This window comes from Pollachius pollachius (genome assembly GCF_949987615.1).
Source record: "Pollachius pollachius genome assembly, chromosome: 7".
Taxonomy (NCBI): Eukaryota; Metazoa; Chordata; class Actinopteri; order Gadiformes; family Gadidae; genus Pollachius; species Pollachius pollachius.
The window spans coordinates 15,164,541-15,184,857 of NC_136940.1; the positions used below are offsets into that span (position 1 = coordinate 15,164,541).

At 42.9% G+C, this 20,317-nt stretch overlaps 1 protein-coding gene across 1 annotated transcript in view; it reads left to right on the plus strand.

The window, feature by feature from the left end:
• Positions 1–715: 715 nt before the first annotated feature.
• dab1a (DAB adaptor protein 1a) overlaps positions 716–20,317 on the plus strand; it is a gene marked incomplete at its 3' end in the record, with an annotated part of 105,925 nt that continues 86,323 nt past the window's right edge. Inside the window, exon 1 of the mRNA XM_079740607.1 lies at positions 716–921. The remainder of the gene's footprint in view (positions 922–20,317) is intronic.

A 20,317-nucleotide genomic window follows, 5' to 3' on the forward strand; every position in this document is an offset into this window, starting at 1 on the left:
CTACTGTGCTCTGCTTGGTGTGTGTGTGTGTGTGTGTGTGTGTGTGTGTGTGTGTGTGCGCGCGCGTGTGCGTGCGTGCGTGCGTGCGTGCGTGTAACAGAGAGGAAGTCAGAAAAAGCAAGGGGATGAACTTATGTTATACTAATAATTGCGTTTATTTTTTTTGTTGAGCTGTAAAGTTTCGTTTCTGAAAAGTTATGATCGTGTCCATATCTTAACAGCAGCTCATCGTTTGTCTTAACACTCGTTTAGACATAAAAGCCTCACTTGGCACCGCACCACTCAAACAATCAAAAATATTGGCATACGGTTACAACTCCGCCGTCTACCCACTGACGTCTCGTTTTCCCTTTTATCCGTCTTTTACACAGTCGCTTTTCTGTTGTTGCGGATTCTATTTCATGCTCTTTTCGCTTGGAACCGCGAAATAAGGACAGTTCGGCAGCAGACGGGTTAAGGCGAACCCGGCCTTGTGATTGGCTGTCGGTTCGGCGGCCTGAACCACCCTTCAGAGGGAGGTAACTAGGCAACTTCAGCGGCAGCAGCCGATCGAGGGGACCAGCAAGTGCGTGTGTGTATGTGTGTGTGTGCGTGTGCGTGTGCGTGTGTGTGTGTGTGTATGTGTATGTGACAGAGCGAGAGAGCAGAGAGGAGGAGGAGGGAGGGAAACAAGCAGGAAAAACGCGCTGAAAGCTTGACATACTTTTGTGGGCATGTGAAAAGATGTAACTCATCTTGGGAAGGAATCTCCCGGGATGGGAAACTGGATTATTACTCCCTTTACCGAGACACCGCGGTGGACGTCCGAGTAGGCGAACCGGGGGACACACACACACACACACACACACACAACGGAATGACTGGATTCTAACCTTTCGCAGAATGGGAACTTACTCTGCTCGATTTTCGTTAAGTGAAAAGGTAAGTGCTCGAGTGCATAATGTTGCAGCACGATTGACGACTTTATGTTTAAATTGCGGAGCGGTTCCCATTGACCTGGACGGCAGTGTTTAGTCGGGATTTCTGGGAGCCTGTGGATTCAAAGTGCTTGTCCTCAATCACTGCAACGCTTCCGCTGATGCATTGGTCTTTTAGCATGAGAAATAATTTACACAGTGACACAGTGTGTAATGTTGTCATATATTTGTAGCCTGCGCGCGTGTGTGTGTGACGAGTGTGTCATTCTGAGTATAAGTGTGTTTGTCAGAAAGACATAAATGGGATAAGAGGGACATGGAAACGGATGAGAGAGCTGAAAAGTGGCGTGCTGCTGCTGGTAGCTTATGTCCTCTGTGTTTGTAGGCTACAAGTGTACCGGTTTGACGTTTGGTCTAAAGGGATTCAGCGTGATGTGTAAATGGCTTCATTTTCCTAAAATGATTGTAGTAACGCGTGACTCGCGCATGCTTTCCCGCTCCCGGTGTGCGGGGGGTCCGGTCTGCACCCCCCCCCCCCCCCCCCCCCCCCCCCCCCCCATGTTATCTTCTGCCGGTACACTGTTTTTTTTTTTGTTGCCAGAAACGGCTCTTAACAAGGGCTGATTTAGTTTCCAGCTGGAAGGCTTTTTCCGCCTAGAGGGTGAAGTGAAACTAAGTAGAACGCGTGTATTTTACTCGAGGTTATTCTGTGGGTGAAATGTGTGTTTCTTTTTTAATACATAGGCCTATATGAATGTTAATTCATTGGAGTGTTGGTTTGAAACGATTCCCTGCAGTTAATCGTCAAGGGTTCAAGGAGAAAAAAAGAGAAAGGGAGAAAGATGTAGACGTAGTGCGGGAGAGAATTAGCAGGTCAGTTTGCGGAAAAGGGGGCCGAGGCTCCGCTGCAGCTAAAAGCCGCATTAATCACGGCGCGCGGTGTTGCTCTGCAGCCCATTTCTCATCCGCGCGCCTTCTTCCACGCACGCACACAAGCATGCACGCACGCGCTCCTGATTCCGTGAAATCCCGAAACCGTGCGTAATCAGTTACTACGATTCAGTTTCGTCTACTAGGTTGACTGTCTTCCTTCATTTCGATGAGTTGTATCTGGTTTGGGAGTGCGCAAATGCACGCGCTTTCCCGTTTGTGTGTGTGTATGATTGTGTGTGTGGGTGTGGGTGTGTGTGTGTGCGTGTGTGTGTGTGTGTGTTTGTTTTGGGGTTTAGAAGGACAGATTTCAAGACATTTCAAAGAGCTACGAGGACCCTCCGGTATAGGAGGACAGTTGGCTGTCCTCATAAAAATAAACCTTATTAAACCTTTTCTCAGCATGTTTTAATACCCAAAAAGTGGTTTTCTCAAAAGTCCTTATGTACCAAAAATCTGACATATTTTGTATATTTGTGTGTCCGCCACTGCCCCTATCGGTGGTCGTGGTCCCTGCATGCTGCGACACACAAGCGCGGGAAATTATACACAACGCGGGAGATTATACACAACGCGCGAAATTAGACGCTAACTCAACACTGCACATGCTCATTTTGATATTTGGCTGGAAAGAAGAGAGCTACTACGTCTCTGATTACCAGATTCATTTGCTGGGAGTTCTGGAAATGCACGTTGTGGAGAGCAGGTAAGAAATGGTAAATGGAAATGGTTTGGTAAGATTAACACTATTGTATTTATTATTTATTTATTATTTATTAACTCCCACGTGAGGAAAGTATAGCCAGAGGTTATGGCTTGGCAAGCTTAATGTCCAGCGCTAGGGTTGTGCCCAGGGGCGATTCTAGGGTCAGAGCTTTAGAGGTGCTGAGCACTCAATGAGCCCCACTGCCACACCACCCACCCTTTTTTCACACAAAAACAAAAAATATTTATATTGAAAAATAACTTCATAATTTTAACATTGGTTCAACTAACTCAAAAGATTTTTTTCTTTTTTTGGAGCCCTTTCCAGAAGTATGTAAGTATGTTTTGGACATTATTTAACAATTTCAAAGACGAACAAATATAATTTTTAGAATAACATTTCTTACTCCCAAGTTTTAGGGGTGCTGAGCCCCTTTTTAGGGGTGCTTCAGCACCCCTAAAAATGGGCTAGCCTCGCCCCTGGTTGTGCCGCTGGACAATGTCATCGTCCATCGTGATGGCTGACCGACATCACGATGGACGGCCACCATCGTGATGCCCCCCCCGCCATCAGACACACACTCATCCTCCTAGTCTCTTATTTTATATAAGCTAAAAACGTTGCAGGGATTGCTCTGTAAATTAATGCTTGGACAGCGTTGACTACGGAGGCGTGTGCCTACGGGCCCGAGACCGTTCACTTTCTTACTGACTGGGTTGTGCAGAGTGCGATCCTGTAGACCCGCTCAATGCCAGAGAGGCACACTGCGGAAAACATGTTCGGCTAACATTTTTCGTTTCCAAATATTTATTTAAAAACGAAAATATCTTTTTTAGTGCGTGTGTGTTAAATTAAATGTTTTTATATCTTAAACAAATTCCGTTGCAAATAGGAGGCGCGCAGCATGAATATCCTAACTAAAAAAAGTTAGTCGGCCAACGCAGACACATTGTCATTTAGTATCTGAGCATACTGTTTGAATATCCATGGTATTAGTGAGATGAAAAGTGGTGAAGTTGTGTTGTTGTTTACATTTTTGTTTTTTTTGTTAGTAACTTCCATCATGCCACGGAGAACTCCCTTTCAGGATGCCACTAATCACATCCTTGCAGGAAGAGACAAGAATTCAATGTTAGAAATCAAATATATTAATCCAGTTAAAGGTGAGTGGTTTTCAGTCTATGACTATTAATTGTACAAACATCAATATAAATTAAAGTTGTTAATAGTATTTAAATAATATCTTAGTTAATAGTGGGCCTGTCTGTTGCTGTATTCTACACTTGGACATGTATTCATTATTGTACATGAGGAATTGAAAAAAAAGCACAACGTTGCATTGTAGCAATTTATAGGAATAATTCATTCTATTAGATTATTTGCAGTGCTGAGTTGTATCCAATGGATAGTCTGCTACCCCTGTTACTCTAATAAGGTTGTGTCTGCAGGTCGTGGTATCTTCACTTTAGCTGTTTTCAATCAAGGAGACTTTGTGGTCGAGTATAGAGGGGAGCTCAGTGATGCAGCCGAAGCCGAACATAGACGTAAACTGTACCACAATGCATGTTCGATCTTCATGTTTGACTTCACATGGAAGCAGAAGACATGGTGGTAGGTTCAGAATGACTAATACTGTATGTTTAGATTACTATAGTGAGAAGTCAGGATTTCTGAGGTAAAGATCTTGTGTTGCAATTTAACTTGCATCAACTGTGCATCGAACATCTATACTAGTATTGAATGTTGGCATTAGTGTACTGTAGTTGCTTGCAAATTAAAGTACAATTCAAAAGTGTCACTATAAACGTCTGTTTAGTGCATGATGTTTGTACATTTGCAGCATTGATGGAGCACTTGAAGATGGGTCATTTGGACGACTGGTAAACGATGAGCACAAGGCACCAAATTGCAGAATGAAGTTGATCGAAGCAGATGGGAAGCCACATCTCTGCCTTTTTGCACTCAAGGAAATTATGGCAGGAACTGAAATCACTTATGACTATGGTGGGAAAGAATGGCCCTGGCGTAAAGAGGTGGGTCATTTTGATTTTTTTCCCCTATGAATTGGTGTCAAGGTTTAAAAAATATAGCCTATAGTTTGACATCTTGATAAAAATGAAATCATCTCTTTGTGTTAAGCTGTGTCAGTTTCATGATGCCACAGAGATTACACAATACCTATCGCTTGTTAGTGCCAACAATCATAACCAAAAAACAGAAGTCACTGCTTGGTGAGAAGTCACATCTTGGTGGTCTTCAATCTGTTTTTTAGTCAATCGTGTCTCTCTCCCAGATGATGAGAGCAAGCTTATCTGTATGTTTTGTAGATTCCCCCTACTGTTACAAGCACTGCTGCCCAAGAGTCTATCAAAGACTGTTTCAAAGCCCAAATCATGCCATCCACAGTCTGTATTGAAGGTCAGTGAATGTTTGACTAAATGTTTTATCTAGTTGTCAATGGTGTGCTATAGATGATTGAGAAACATTTGTGCCACATATGGCCATGTTTACTGAGATGGTTTTTACATTAGTTATGGTGGCCGTATAAACATATTGTGTCTATAAAGAATGTGAACCAGCGACAGTGTGGTTGCTTCTAGAGTGATGCACAACCCCACCCTCCCTGGCCTTCTTCATATTCTTTCCTGTATTCTACAGAGACCAGAGAGAGACCAGAAGTCCAGTCCTGCAATATGACATCAGGCAGCTCTGCTTGTGAGGTAAGGTTGAATACGGCTGTCTGTTAAACCAATAAGTCCCATTGTTTTACAATGGCTAAGGAAAGAAGTAGGTCACAACACAAAGCATCACCATGTACACTTGGCATAGTTTTATTGAACAAGGGCACAGGAAAATGTAGTGAACTATTCGTAAATAACAATTCTTCCGCAAAATATATTTTCTCTAGCTGAATTGTTGGCAAGTAATTCACAAATGCAGACAGCGTAACTTTTCTAAGGTGTACTAACATAGAACAAAAAGCAGAGATGTGATGGGAATTTCACAACAGGATCAAATGTGATCCAGCCGATCATATTCAAGGGTCATTTTAAATTGTTACTCTGTTTTAGTCAGTTCAACTGTACAATAACACAATTGTGTAAGTGATGTCCAAGTTCACATGTGCATTTTTCTGTTTAACTTGTTTAGACACAACTCAGCGGTGCAAGCTTCCCTTCTGGCCAACACTCCGTTGCAGAGCTTAGTGACCACACCCATTACTTGGAACCCGATGTTTTCTCTACAGACTTATTCAGAGGTGAGTCCCTGCTTGAAGAAACAATGCCTGGTAAATACTAGGGTCTGGCAAGGTACTGTGCATTCATGTACTGTGTTCTCTTCAACAGACACCGAATGGAGAGCAGAGTGTCAGTCATCCAGTCCCACACCAGACTGTCCTGCGCATGAGGTTAGTTTGAATTTAGCTGTTTATTTTGGGATATATGAATGTTTAGAAATGATGTAGTTTCGTAAGGGACATATTTATCAATGAATTACAATTATACTGCAGGTACAGTCTGAAAATCTTTGTCGGTACAGATAGCCATCACTTAACACTGTTCCCCTGTCTACATCATTTTGAGTGTCATACACTTAAGGGTTTGAGTGAAATGGACACTGTACCAGTTGATGTTTGTTCATCTTTGCATATTGCTGTTCATTTTTTAGGTGCATTGTGTCAGAGGTCAAAGTGGCACTTCTTCTGCGAAAGAGGGGATTGGAGAAGTTGGTGGCCAGCACCAGGAGGTGTCATCCCCTGTGTTCTCAGCAGACCTTGCCAGTGGTCAGTTACAGTTTTGAGTAAATGTTGTTAACTTCTGGCAATGCATGTCATGCCTGCCAAGTGGTTGCAGCATGAAAAATGTGGCGATATCAGGCCATTTTTCTATGTCTTGATGGACATTTTGAGTAGAATATCATCTGTCAGGGATGTGAGTTGAGTATGTTATGCCTATATGTGGTTTTATGACTTGAGGAAAGTCGAGCACTGAATCTCCCTGTGTTCTCTTGTACAGAGACCGAATCAAGATCAGGGTGTCAATCATCCAGAGCTGCGCCAAATGACTCTGCTTGTGAGGTGAGTTTGAATTTACCTGTGTTTTGAAATTGACCAATGGTTAGAAGTACTGTGATGTTCCATGGAACACAATTTTCACTGTTTTAGTAAACATCTTGCAGCTACAGTGGAAATGTCCTCTTTTCAGTATGGATGGTTTTACTAACCATGGTGTCCCCCCAACACTGTTTTTTTTCTGAGTGTGCCATACACTGGGAGTTCAATAATGGAAATGTCTTCTATTCAGTATGGATGGTTTTACTAACCATGGTGTCCTCACAACACAGTTTTTTTTCTGAGTGTGCCATACACTGGGAGTTCAATAATGGAAATGTATTCTATTCAGTATGGATGGTTTTACTAACCATGGTGTCCTCACAACACAGTTTTTTTTCTGAGTGTGCCATACACTGGGAGTTCAATAATGGAAATGTCTTCTATTCAGTATGGATGGTTTTACTAACCATGGTGTCCTCACAACACAGTTTTTTTTCTGAGTGTGCCATACACTGGGAGTTCAATAATGCAAGACTTAGAGTTTGATCAAGGATGTCATTAAAAGTCCAAAGGACAGTGTCCTTGCATACCATGAGGTTGTCTGTGTTACAAACTGTCCTCACATAACGTGAATATTCCCCTGTCTCACATACAGATATAGAAACTACAGCACTTACTTGTAAAGTGGCTAGTTAAGGAATAGCGTTTTTTTCTCTTTAATACACATTCTTCCTTGTGGCATCAATGTGTACCTATATGGTGCATTGTCAGCTGTTTCCTGCGGCTTGATGCTGAAATTTGTTATGCAGTGACATGCCTCCCTTATCCAAAATGATTGCTAAATCTTGTTAAATATTCTGTCTTTGCACATACTGTATGGAGTATTCCCATCTGTACCAGTTGATGCCTGTTCATCTTTGCATATTGCTGTTCATTTTTTTAGGTGCACTGTGTCAGCGGTCAAAGTGGCACTTCTTCTGCAAAAGAGGGGATTGGAGAAGTTGGTGGCCAGCACCAGGAGGTGTCATCCCCTGTGTTCTCAGCAGACCTTGCCAGTGGTCAGTTACAGTTTTGAGTAAATGTTGTTAACTTCTGGCAATGCATGTCATGCCTGCCAAGTGGTTGCAGCATGAAAAATGTGGCGATATCAGGCCATTTTTCTATGTCTTGATGGACATTTTGAGTAGAATATCATCTGTCAGGGATGTGAGTTGAGTATGTTATGCCTATATGTGGTTTTATGACTTGAGGAAAGTCGAGCACTGAATCTCCCTGTGTTCTCTTGTACAGAGACCGAATCAAGATCAGGGTGTCAATCATCCAGAGCTGCGCCAAATGACTCTGCTTGTGAGGTGAGTTTGAATTTACCTGTGTTTTGAAATTGACCAATGGTTAGAAGTACTGTGATGTTCCATGGAACACAATTTTCAGTGTTTTAGTAAACATCTTGCAGCTACAGTGGAAATGTCCTCTATTCAGTATGGATGGTTTTACTAACCATGGTGTCCCCCCAACACTGTTTTTTTTCTGAGTGTGCCATACACTGGGAGTTCAATAATGGAAATGTCTTCTATTCAGTATGGATGGTTTTACTAACCATGGTGTCCTCACAACACAGTTTTTTTTCTGAGTGTGCCATACACTGGGAGTTCAATAATGGAAATGTATTCTATTCAGTATGGATGGTTTTACTAACCATGGTGTCCTCACAACACAGTTTTTTTTCTGAGTGTGCCATACACTGGGAGTTCAATAATGGAAATGTCTTCTATTCAGTATGGATGGTTTTACTAACCATGGTGTCCTCACAACACAGTTTTTTTTCTGAGTGTGCCATACACTGGGAGTTCAATAATGCAAGACTTAGAGTTTGATCAAGGATGTCATTAAAAGTCCAAAGGACAGTGTCCTTGCATACCATGAGGTTGTCTGTGTTACAAACTGTCCTCACATAACGTGAATATTCCCCTGTCTCACATACAGATATAGAAACTACAGCACTTACTTGTAAAGTGGCTAGTTAAGGAATAGCGTTTTTTTCTCTTTAATACACATTCTTCCTTGTGGCATCAATGTGTACCTATATGGTGCATTGTCAGCTGTTTCCTGCGGCTTGATGCTGAAATTTGTTATGCAGTGACATGCCTCCCTTATCCAAAATGATTGCTAAATCTTGTTAAATATTCTGTCTTTGCACATACTGTATGGAGTATTCCCATCTGTACCAGTTGATGCCTGTTCATCTTTGCATATTGCTGTTCATTTTTTTAGGTGCACTGTGTCAGCGGTCAAAGTGGCACTTCTTCTGCAAAAGAGGGGATTGGAGAAGTTGGTGGCCAGCACCAGGAGGTGTCATCCCCTGTGTTCTCAGCAGACCTTGCCAGTGGTCAGTTACAGTTTTGAGTAAATGTTGTTAACTTCTGGCAATGCATGTCATGCCTGCCAAGGGGTTGCAGCATGAAAAATGTGGCGATATCAGGCCATTTTTCTATGTCTTGATGGACATTTTGAGTAGAATATCATCTGTCAGGGATTTGAGTTGAGTATGTTATGCCTATATGTGGTTTTATGACTTGAGGAAAGTCGAGCACTGAATCTCCCTGTGTTCTCTTGTACAGAGACCGAATCAAGATCAGGGTGTCAATCATCCAGAGCTGCGCCAAATGACTCTGCTTGTGAGGTGAGTTTGAATTTACCTGTGTTTTGAAATTGACCAATGGTTAGAAGTACTGTGATGTTCCATGGAACACAATTTTCAGTGTTTTAGTAAACATCTTGCAGCTACAGTGGAAATGTCCTCTATTCAGTATGGATGGTTTTACTAACCATGGTGTCCCCCCAACACTGTTTTTTTTCTGAGTGTGCCATACACTGGGAGTTCAATAATGGAAATGTCTTCTATTCAGTATGGATGGTTTTACTAACCATGGTGTCCTCACAACACAGTTTTTTTTCTGAGTGTGCCATACACTGGGAGTTCAATAATGGAAATGTATTCTATTCAGTATGGATGGTTTTACTAACCATGGTGTCCTCACAACACAGTTTTTTTTCTGAGTGTGCCATACACTGGGAGTTCAGTAATGGAAATGTCTTCTATTCAGTATGGATGGTTTTACTAACCATGGTGTCCTCACAACACAGTTTTTTTTCTGAGTGTGCCATACACTGGGAGTTCAATAATGGAAATGTCTTCTATTCAGTATGGATGGTTTTACTAACCATGGTGTCCTCACAACACAGTTTTTTTTCTGAGTGTGCCATACACTGGGAGTTCAATAATGGAAATGTCTTCTATTCAGTATGGATGGTTTTACTAACCATGGTGTCCTCACAACACAGTTTTTTTTCTGAGTGTGCCATACACTGGGAGTTCAATAATGCAAGACTTAGAGTTTGATCAAGGATGTCATTAAAAGTCCAAAGGACAGTGTCCTTGCATACCTTGAGTTTGTCTGTGTTACAAACACGTGCACAGATTTTTCCAGGGGTTTTCCAGATATTCCAGGGTTAATCAACGATTGTTTTTTTTTTTGTCTTTTGTTGTTTTTAGACAATGAAGAAATGTTGGCTTCTGGCACTTTTGGATCGCCTCATCTCTCTGAGACTGCAGCTCAAGGTATAATCTCAATGATGGACCCAACATTTACCGAACATATCGTAATGAGCTGGGATCTGTGGGTTCATTAGAGTGTATTAAAAGTGTTTTAGTCAGGAATTTTCCAGTAGTACGATGGTTAGAAACTTTGTTACAAGCTTACCTTTTTGTCATCTCTCTTCATTGTGACACATATGCTTTGTGGTTAGTATTTTGATGTGTTCAGTAGTTTGCATGATCATTTTAAAACAACAGGGAAGACTTGGCCTGTGTAAAATGTATATAATTTCCTAGTAAAATTATTACTCAAGGTATGGTTGCACACTCAGGCTCTCCTGACTTCACCCGCTTCAACAACTTTGCCATGAGCATAGTTATTATAATATAGAATTGGCTGTCTGCTTGTCATGTGCATGGTAGTAGAATATATTACAGTTTTACATGTATCCCCTCTATGCCCATGATGTTTGATTGGTAGGCAGACAGGCTCTTTAAGCCCATACATTTATACTGTGCAATGTTTTTTTAGATGACCAGGGGAACTCTGCCTGTGTAACTTCTGGTTCACCTGATCTCCCTGACTCAGTTACTCAAGGTATTATTTAAATGCGGTCACTAGGCACACTTGCCAATGTGCAGTCAACACTTACATTATGTTTGGTTAGACATATGTAAGGGATAATGTATAGAACACCAGTCATTATGGGGAATATGAGCCCAGACAGGGCGACACGAAGCGGAGGGGTCTAGCTTCGTCCTGAAAGGGCTCATATTCCCCATTGATTGGTAGGCAGACAGGCTCTTTAAGCCCATACATTTATACTGTGCAATGTTTTTTTAGATGACCAGGGGAACTCTGCCTGTGTAACTTCTGGTTCACCTCATCTCCCTAACTCAGTTACTCAAGGTATTATTTAAATGTGGTCACTAGGCGCACTAGGCACACTTGCTAATGTACAGTCAACACACAAATCATATAAAGAAGCTGGGTCTATTTTGTTTTTAACAAGCAGTGTAATGAAATGTCATGTTAATGAAAACAATCCAACTTCATTTTTAGCAGATCTAGTCAATTTATTACCACACATATTTTGTCTACACAAGTTCCAGTTTGTTTGGCAATTTTGAACAGCAACTTCCCTACCTGCAAGTACATCCTTGCAAATACATCTTTTTTATCTTCTAATCTTTTTTTTAATTGTTCAGGTTTCCGTGTTTCATCAAGGCGGTGTACGAAGAGACCATGGTCTGGTGAGGAGATACAAGCCGTGATGAAACATCTGAGGCCTTTTGTTGAAAACGGTGTCACTGCCACCAGTGGGCAGTGCCTGCAGTGCAAGGAAAAGGAACACCCTATCTTGGAGACAAGATCCATTCAAAACATTCGAGATTTTGTACGCAACAGAGGCTTGGCCTTTAAAAGGCATTCAAATGCAAAACGCTAAATGCACTTTTGGATTGCTTGAGCCTTTCTAGGCATGTTTTACAAGTTGGTGTTCTGTGTTCAGAAATGGGTTAGTTCACTTCATTTATTTTGTTCACGGGCAGTTTTTTGTTTGTTTGTTTGTTTTGCTTTGTCCTTTGTTAAGGAAGAGATTCTTGAGGTGACCAAATCAAATATAGTTCAGTGATTCAACAAATGTTGTGTTGTGTGTTAATAATGACAAACATATAATAATTATTATATAATAAATAATTATTTTCAAAATTTTTAGCTTAAATGTAGATGAGTTAAGTTAATATTAGTATGGTGTACCTAATAATCCTTTAGGTGAGTGTATACCCTCACTTTGTAATCTGTGATAATATCCCAAAGTAGATAAACATGTTTTTGAAGAGTGGGTTGGTAAGGAGCAAGTGTAGTTAGTTATATTTGGAGAAATGAGATTCCTTTATTCATGTTGATGTTAAAAGTCCAGGTCACTTCTAAAGGTAGATTTTAGGGGCTATGGGCCAGTAAAATGTTATCGTGTTTGATCAGAAAGTGAGAGAAACATGATTGCAGGTTAGCAGTTGGTTCAGGACATAATACTAGGGCGCAAGGATGCAATGATATGTGCTGGTGGGGTTGAGTTCGTCCTAGTGGATGCAAGCACTGTTTTTGTGTTATGCTCCTAGTTGATTTAATGACACTTGGCCCACCGGTAGGTAGACCCCATCAGATAAGAGCCGTGGTGTTATTTGTAAACTTTTGTAACTTGACAGAATTTGATTGGAGGTACTGATGTTTTCTAGAGGAAGAAGTGTAGAATGGAGTGATTGTGCTCCTCATGTACTGTACATCATCTGCAAATGATGTCTCGATGTGATGAGTTATTTACACTTCGTTCAACTTATGTGCCAAATTGTAATGCACAACAGAGGTCAACAAAGAAAACAAAAATTACCTCTTAATATATTCCATATTATTATAATGGTGTGCCTCAGTCACTTTGGTCTTATAAACCATGTGTCCTTTCAAAACAGGTTATACTTGGTGTATGTGTATGGTGACCTGGCCTTACAAACCTTGTGTCCTTTCAAAACAGGTTATACATAGTGTATGTGTATGATGACATCACTGACCTTGTATCCCACACTGTCCTTATAGACCGTGTTACAGAAAAGTCTTTACAAACCACTAGAAAGTCTGAAAAACAGCCATTTCTTATATCTCAGTTATGCAAAGAAAATCTTTTAATTTTAAATCGTGTATAGGTTCGCTGATTTTTTTCATGATTTTTGATATGTTTTTTGTAGCTCTAGCACCACCGGAACCCGGTGTCCTCGCATCCCTATGCCCAGTCTGATTTGAGCAAAAAATCAAAAATTGTCCCTGTAGCCCGACAAACGGGTATGTGTGTGTGTGTGTGAGAGAGAGCGATAGGGTGGGGGGGGGGGGGTAGTATGACTTGTCTTGAAACGCATAATTTGATTAGGAGAAGGGAGAGGAGAAGGATTTGCTGTGACAATAATTATCATTCCAAACTGCCTCCAGTCCACAGGGGTGAGCAGGGGACTGTATGTGTGTGCACGTGTGTGGGGGGGGTTATGGGGAGGAGGTGGGTGTATATTAGCGTAAAAAATATTCCTGAATATACGGCAGTAAACTCATCAACAAACACTGTCTGTCATTCTTAAACATCCTTTTGAAACCACCTGTATGTGGGAGTGTATCCGGAGACTGAAAGGGCTTTGTGTGTGTGTGTGTGTGTGTGTGTGTGTGTGTGTGTGTGTGTGTGTGTGTGTGTGTGTGTGTGTGTGCGTGTGCGTGTGTGTGTGACCATTCAGAGGGGCCTCTTACTTCAGCCTCTACGGGCCCAGCAGGACAAATCCTGGTCGTCATAGAAACCAATAGAGTGTTGTTTGGTCAATCTCAAAGGATCACTCTTTCTTTGTTTGTGTTTCTCTCTCTTTTTTTTATATATTTTTTTTATAAATGGCCCTCTCCCGCCCCCACATCTTTCTTTTCATTTATTCAGTTCTGCTCTATTTTAATTCTGCCCACGTTTTCACTGTGCTATGTTTTTATCTGGCACCTATAATAGTGAACAGATTTGTTATTGTGCTTAAGTTCACACAGGACTATTTAAATTCTGTGTCTACGCACACCTGTAACCCTCAACTTAATTGTTTACCGTGTCTCTATAGATTCCTGGGAAGCGTATCTTTTCCCAAGAGTGACAATCCTTTACAGATTTATCAGTATTTTCCTTGCTTGTAACTTTTCTGCGTGATAAAATGAACAGTTTAGTCTAAAAGGAAGGATCAGCTAAATGATAAATCAACATGCACAAGTAGTATCGAACGCTGCCTCAAAGTGCGATGTATTTATGTATTCATCTTGAACCAGAATCAAAACCAGAACCATAGCTTGTTTGACACAGGAGAAAGCTTTGGTAAGCTAACAAACCGGCGCTATGTTATTTTCCGCCAGTCTTGCTCCGTAGCTGTCCTCTACCGCATTGCCTTATTTGATCGGCAGCTCAAATGTCCTAGGAACTGTTTGATTTATGATAAAAAGTCGTCTTTCAGTGTCCTTAAAATAGTCACATTCAGTTGTGTCAGAAATCCAATTGAAGATCCCTTGCTGGTTTGCCATTCCGATCCTCCCAACTGGACTAAACATACATACAACATTTTTCTATGTATGGGTCTTTTCACATGAAATATACATTTTCATCTTGATCTAATATAGTTTTTTTATCGATTAGTTTAGGAAAACCTTTGCATAACTAAAATTATATGATGAGAAAACCGTTTAAAAGATCTTCAGTTAACAGAGCTCAACTGCATGCTGAAAATAAGGTGGTCTGTCAGAAAGTCTGTCTGTAAGTCTGTAATTCTGTCTGTCAGTGGCTATGAGAGATAGCTGTGTTTCCATCCGGAGGTGCAGAAAGAGCTGCCAGCTAATCTGCAGCAACAGTCCTTAATCTGTAATCTCCATAGAACACTCATACAATCTGCACTGCTGGGATTAACGTATAGTGCCAAAACAGCAACATGCCCCACAGAGTGCGCACAGCTTCACACACCCACACACCCACACACACACGCACGCACGCACGCAGGCTGGCAGGCAGGCAGGCACGCACACACACACACACACACACACACACACACACACACGCAAGCACACGTGCACGTACAATTTACCTGCAAATATCTACAGTGTTTTGTGATTGGCCAGAATGAAAAGCTGTGTTCATATTCATCCAGCCATTCCTGATGGCTTTATACCAACGTAATGCCACTCCTTCTGGAGCATCAAGCCTGTGTCTAAAGAATGTCTACACAGCCAATGTGGAAATTAAATGGTGGTTGTAGTAAACAGAAGCATTGTTTGTTGTGTTTTATGCCCACACACCAGCAGAATGTGTTTTGTTTCTGAGATGTGGGCCTGTAATAACTTCAAAGGCCTGAATTACATCACATTTTTTTCACCACTTTTTGATTAAACGCCTACATCTGGTAGGGTGGTAAATGTGCTACTAATACATTATTCTGGGTCCAACTCCAATGTCTCCAATGCAAGACCCAGCTAAATATAAGACGTATTTTAGGTGCACTTTTATATGAATATCGTCTTGGTGGTTTAATTCCATCACATGGAATATATAGCAGAATTAATTGTCATCGGCAATATTTAATAAAAACATGCATTTCTGGCCCCAAAAATTCGAATCACTTATAAATCAATTTGATTATGTATTCCTATTTTAGAATATTCCGGGCTCTCTTTATGTATCATCTCTTTTTCTCTTTCTTTATCTCTCTGTATACGTCGGAGTCCATTCTTTCTTTAAGCCCTTAGTTTGTCCAACTCTCTCTCCCTCTTCCTCGCCCTCTCCCTCCCTCTCCCCATCCTTCTTCTCTGCCTCTCTCTCTCTCTCTCCCTCTGCCTCTGCCACTGCCTCTCCCTCTCCCCATCCCTCTCTGCCTATCGCTCTCTACCTCTCTCTCTCTCTCTCTCTCTCTCTCTCCCTCTCTCTTTCTCACTCTCTCTCTGCCTGTAGCTCAGCTTCAGGAATCCTCATGTTCCAGATGAGATGTTGATTAGCTCAACGCTCTCCTCCACCACCCCCACGGTTGCCCTCCTAAACCGCCATACCTGCTGCCTTTCCCTTCCAATTCCCCTCCCTGTGTCATTTCAACTTCTCCATCTCTCTCTCTCCCTCCTGTGTGTGTGTGTGGGGGGGGACTCTCTCTCTCACTCTGAAGAGGGTTTTTCTTCTTCTTGTATGTTTTCTCAGGTGCTCACACTCCTAATGATGTTTCACTAGAAACAAAAGCACTGTAGAGGGACATTTGCAAGTAAGACAAAAATCACACATATGTGTGGGTCCACACACACGCATGCACACACGCACACGTAGGCGCACACACACACACACACATTTACAACCATCACCCTTGAGTAACAGAACATTAAAACTTAAATTAATTCAGAGCCTAACATAGTAATTTTCATTGACCTCAAGATCACCAATCACGCATAGACACACGAACACACAAACACAGACACACACACACACACACACACACATACGTACACAGACACACACACACACACACACACAGATATACGTAGACATAAACAGAGGGAAGATTTGAGCATTGCACAGGGCCTCAGCGGTATATTACGTGCTCTTTGTAATATCTGCTGCTTTGTGGAGGAAGAGATGAAAAATCAGCATAAAACAAAGAATCCTAAATTAAATTTTAATCTGTGTTTTAAGCACCGAGACATTTCATTTGGACACCTACTGTAGGGCTACCAGAGCCTAGGTGGATGCCGGGCTTCAGTGTTGGTCTTATTCGTCCAACACAATGGATAGTGAATGCATGCTCCCTCGGACGACGGCAGCGCAGGGTCATGCAGGCTATTTGTTATTCTGGTGAGTGCTTGTTGGCGTTTCAGTTGATGGGGAGGGAGGGGGGGGGCTTGGGGTGGGGGATGGCCAGGGGTTGTTGGGGCGGGGTGGGTTGCGGGGCATGGGGGTTGGTTATGAATCCCTGTGCAACGGGGCTCCTTTCACTTGAGCACAAAAGAGGAGGAGAGAAAGGAAGGTAGGAGAGAAAGTTAGGAAGAGGATTAGACGCTCCCCAGAGAGGGGAACGTCACCCCCCCTAGTCACTCCTGCGCTTTCTCTCTTCCTCCCTCTTTCAATCTTTCTTCTCTCTCTCTCTCTCTCTCTCTCTCTCTCTCTCTCTCTCTCTCTACCACTCCCCCCCTCTCTCTCCTCTCTTTCCCCTTGCTCTCCCTGTCGGTGCTCATTTATGTTATGGCTTCGCGCTAATGAATTAGCTTGCCTTTTTTATGTGCTTGCTCATTCCTCTCTCTCTCTCTCTCTCTCTCTCTCGCTCTCTTTCTCTCTTGGTCTCTGCGCACCCCTCTGTGACCCTGTGTGTTTCCAAAGATTAACCACAATTAGATATTCCCCATTAACCTCTGTCCGGGAGGTACCACCTGATAGGCTGGCCCGAGAAACGCTAAATGGGCTTTTCCGCTGCAGTGCAATGCATGCAGTCTCCCTCCGGCCATTTTGGAAATGAGTTGGTCTGAAAGACTTGTAGGTGGGATACAAGAGGCATGCAGGGTGGTCCTGGGGACATCAGCTGAGGTTTTTGCGAAATAGGGTGTGTGAGTGGTGTGGTGGGGTGGGTTGGGCTAGGATGGGAAAGAACTTTCACTGGGAACAGGAATGAACCCAACTACCTCACATTTTCTGGCTGGGTTCAGATTCGGCTGGCTGGGCCAATAAGAGTGTGTGTGTGCATCCCTCACACACGCACACACACACTACAGGAAACACACATTGAAGGGAAAACACTTTAGAAAAGGACTCATTTCCAAGAGAGCTAGTGAAAGCGGCTGCAGTATGCAGGATTTCAATAAAAAGCTTTATCCTTAATCCAAGCATGCACAAGTTTCAAATCTGCATTAACCTGGACTTTGTAAAGATGTTCAGTGATAGTGGTTTTAGGGGAGCAGATGTTAAAAAATACATTTCGAAAAGGATTGGGGTGTTTGTGTGTGTGCGTGCGTGCGTGCGTGCGTGCGTGCGTGCGTGCGTCTGGGTGTTTGAGGAAGGTCATTAACTTAAGGACCTCAGTGTCAATGGCACAGTGGAGGCCTGAGTGCCCCGCCTACATTAATTTATCCCACAGGCTAAGTGGACGCCACCTATAATCACTGTCTCTCGTCTACAATTTTTTTTGTCCACTGGGACAGAAAAAACCATAGCAACCTGTGACATAGTGGGGTGAATAATCAAAACCAATTTAATATTCAATATGTTCTTCCTGAAGGTGATGATGAATCTGAATGAGTCCTCTAGTTGTTTTGCATTTTATAACAGTTATGTTGAATGCAAGGGCACCCAAATGAAAACAGGCTCTTACATGCCCAAAGGATTTCCACCAATCAGATATGTTTTGTGTCTTCCGGATATTTAGCGCAAAATATTTAACGCTCAATTTAATAATCGTACTATAATAGCAGGCCTGTCGCACCAGTTACTCAAAGTTACTCAAGTGCGCATGTGCCAAGCGCGAATGCATATATACATCGCAAGCAAGCACATGCGCACGAACATGCACGAAAACGCACACACATGTGCACACACTACACACACACACAAACACACGGACACACCGCACGTCAACGCAAAGGCAGCGACACCTACACGCGCGTGCACACACACGCCCGCACACACACACATACACACGCACAGGTAAGACGTTTAACGGCTCCGCCATCGGCACATACGCAGGTAAGAACACACACGCAAGCACGCACAAACATACACGGAAACGCACACACAAGGCCGCACACACACCGCACGTCAACACAAAGGCCAACGACACATACACGGAAGCGCACACACACACACACGCACAGGTAAGAAGTTTAACGGCTCTGCCATCGGCACACGCACAGGTAAGAACACACACGCAAGCACGCACAAACATACACAGAAACGCACACACATGCACGCACACACACAAGCAGTGACACATACACGGAAGCGCCAGTGTTGGGAAAGTACACTTTCTACGTGAACTAGTTCAAAGTTCAGTTCACAAATTTTAAAATGAACTAGTTCAGTTAAACATTCATAATTCAAAATTTTGAACTAAGTTCACAGTTCCAAAAAAATGAACTAGTTTGTAGTTCTTTTTTTCAATATGTAGCTGTGAGCTATTATTTTTTTCCGGTATTTTGAACATTGAGCCCCCTTTGCGGTTTGTCTAGGATGAAATTCATACTTTGCAAGTGACGTCACGACGACTGGCTGGCGGGCAAGAACAACGTTCTCTAGCAACTTAGTAACCTAATCAAGGATCTGCCAGGACGTCGCCAGTTTTACCATACGAATGAAAGTTGGTATTTTGAGGCGAAAATGATATGCCAGAAAGTTGCTTTGCGAATGGATGTATTAACTGCCAAGGAGTGACGCCGGGGTTATGTTTTTACCGGATCCAATCTGAAAAGGAGAAAAACTGTATTTGTAATTTATTGTCTATAAGATTAGAATTTCCCATAAGTAATATATATTGCTTAATTGAGCATTAGAATTACGATTATTTCAAAATGAAAATAACCCTCCCTCTGCCGTCATGGGGATAGCCTGTGTTGCCAGATTGGGCGGAAAATCTGCCCAATCTGGCAACACTGGTGGAGGCGTCACTAAACGATCCTAAGCAGTTTTATTTCAGAGTGCAGCAAAAAGATCCGCTGCGCAGGAACTTCAGAAATGCTTGAGAAAATGTAACTTGTGTGGACGCTACCGCATTACTTGGTCAATAAAAGGGCTACTTAAAAGTTATTTGATTCAGAAAAAAGCTATTTGTGGATCGTATTGCGGGTAGCTAGATAGTACTCACTCAACTTTGCTTTGATTATGAAGATATTGTAGTGCCGGAGGAAAAGGAGGACGTAGGCAGCGTAATAATAACCGTTTTAATCCAAAAAAGACAGAGCAGAACAATCACTCACAGCGCATGGCTAGAACTAGTGCAACCACATAAACCGTCCCCCTAGACCCCTGTGACTCATAGCCAGTTCCCTCCCACTCGATCAGTAAGAGGGGAACACAAACCCATAATGTACTCACTACACCAGCCCCCCCAGTGTTCACCTCAATATTCAAAATCCCCGCGGCGAGGAGGGCGTATGGCCCGGCCCCTACGACTGTAGGCAAAGTCAGGAGGTGCGGGAGGAGGTGTGACATCGTCCATCACATCCTCTTGTTGTGCGGGGCGGGGGGCAGCGTCGACCCGAGGGCCGCAATCTGTGGGGGCTTGTAGGGGTTGGAGGGGGGAACGGCCACGGCGTGGCAGGGGGGGTAGGACGGGGGGGCGGCCCCTTAGCGGTAGCAGAGCCAAGTCCGGGGGCAGTTCAAGGTCCAAGTGAGCCGGTTTGAGGCGATCAACAGACACACACTCCGGCGTACCCCCCATATCAACCATGAAGCTCTTGGCTCCTGCCTCGATGACACGGAAGGGTCCGTCATAGGGAGGTCGTAGCGGAGCCCTGTGGCCGTCGTGGCGGATGAAAACGTAACCCGCAGACTGCAGCTCCGGGGGCACCCGCGAAGCAGGGACGCCATGCCGCGTGGTCGGGACCG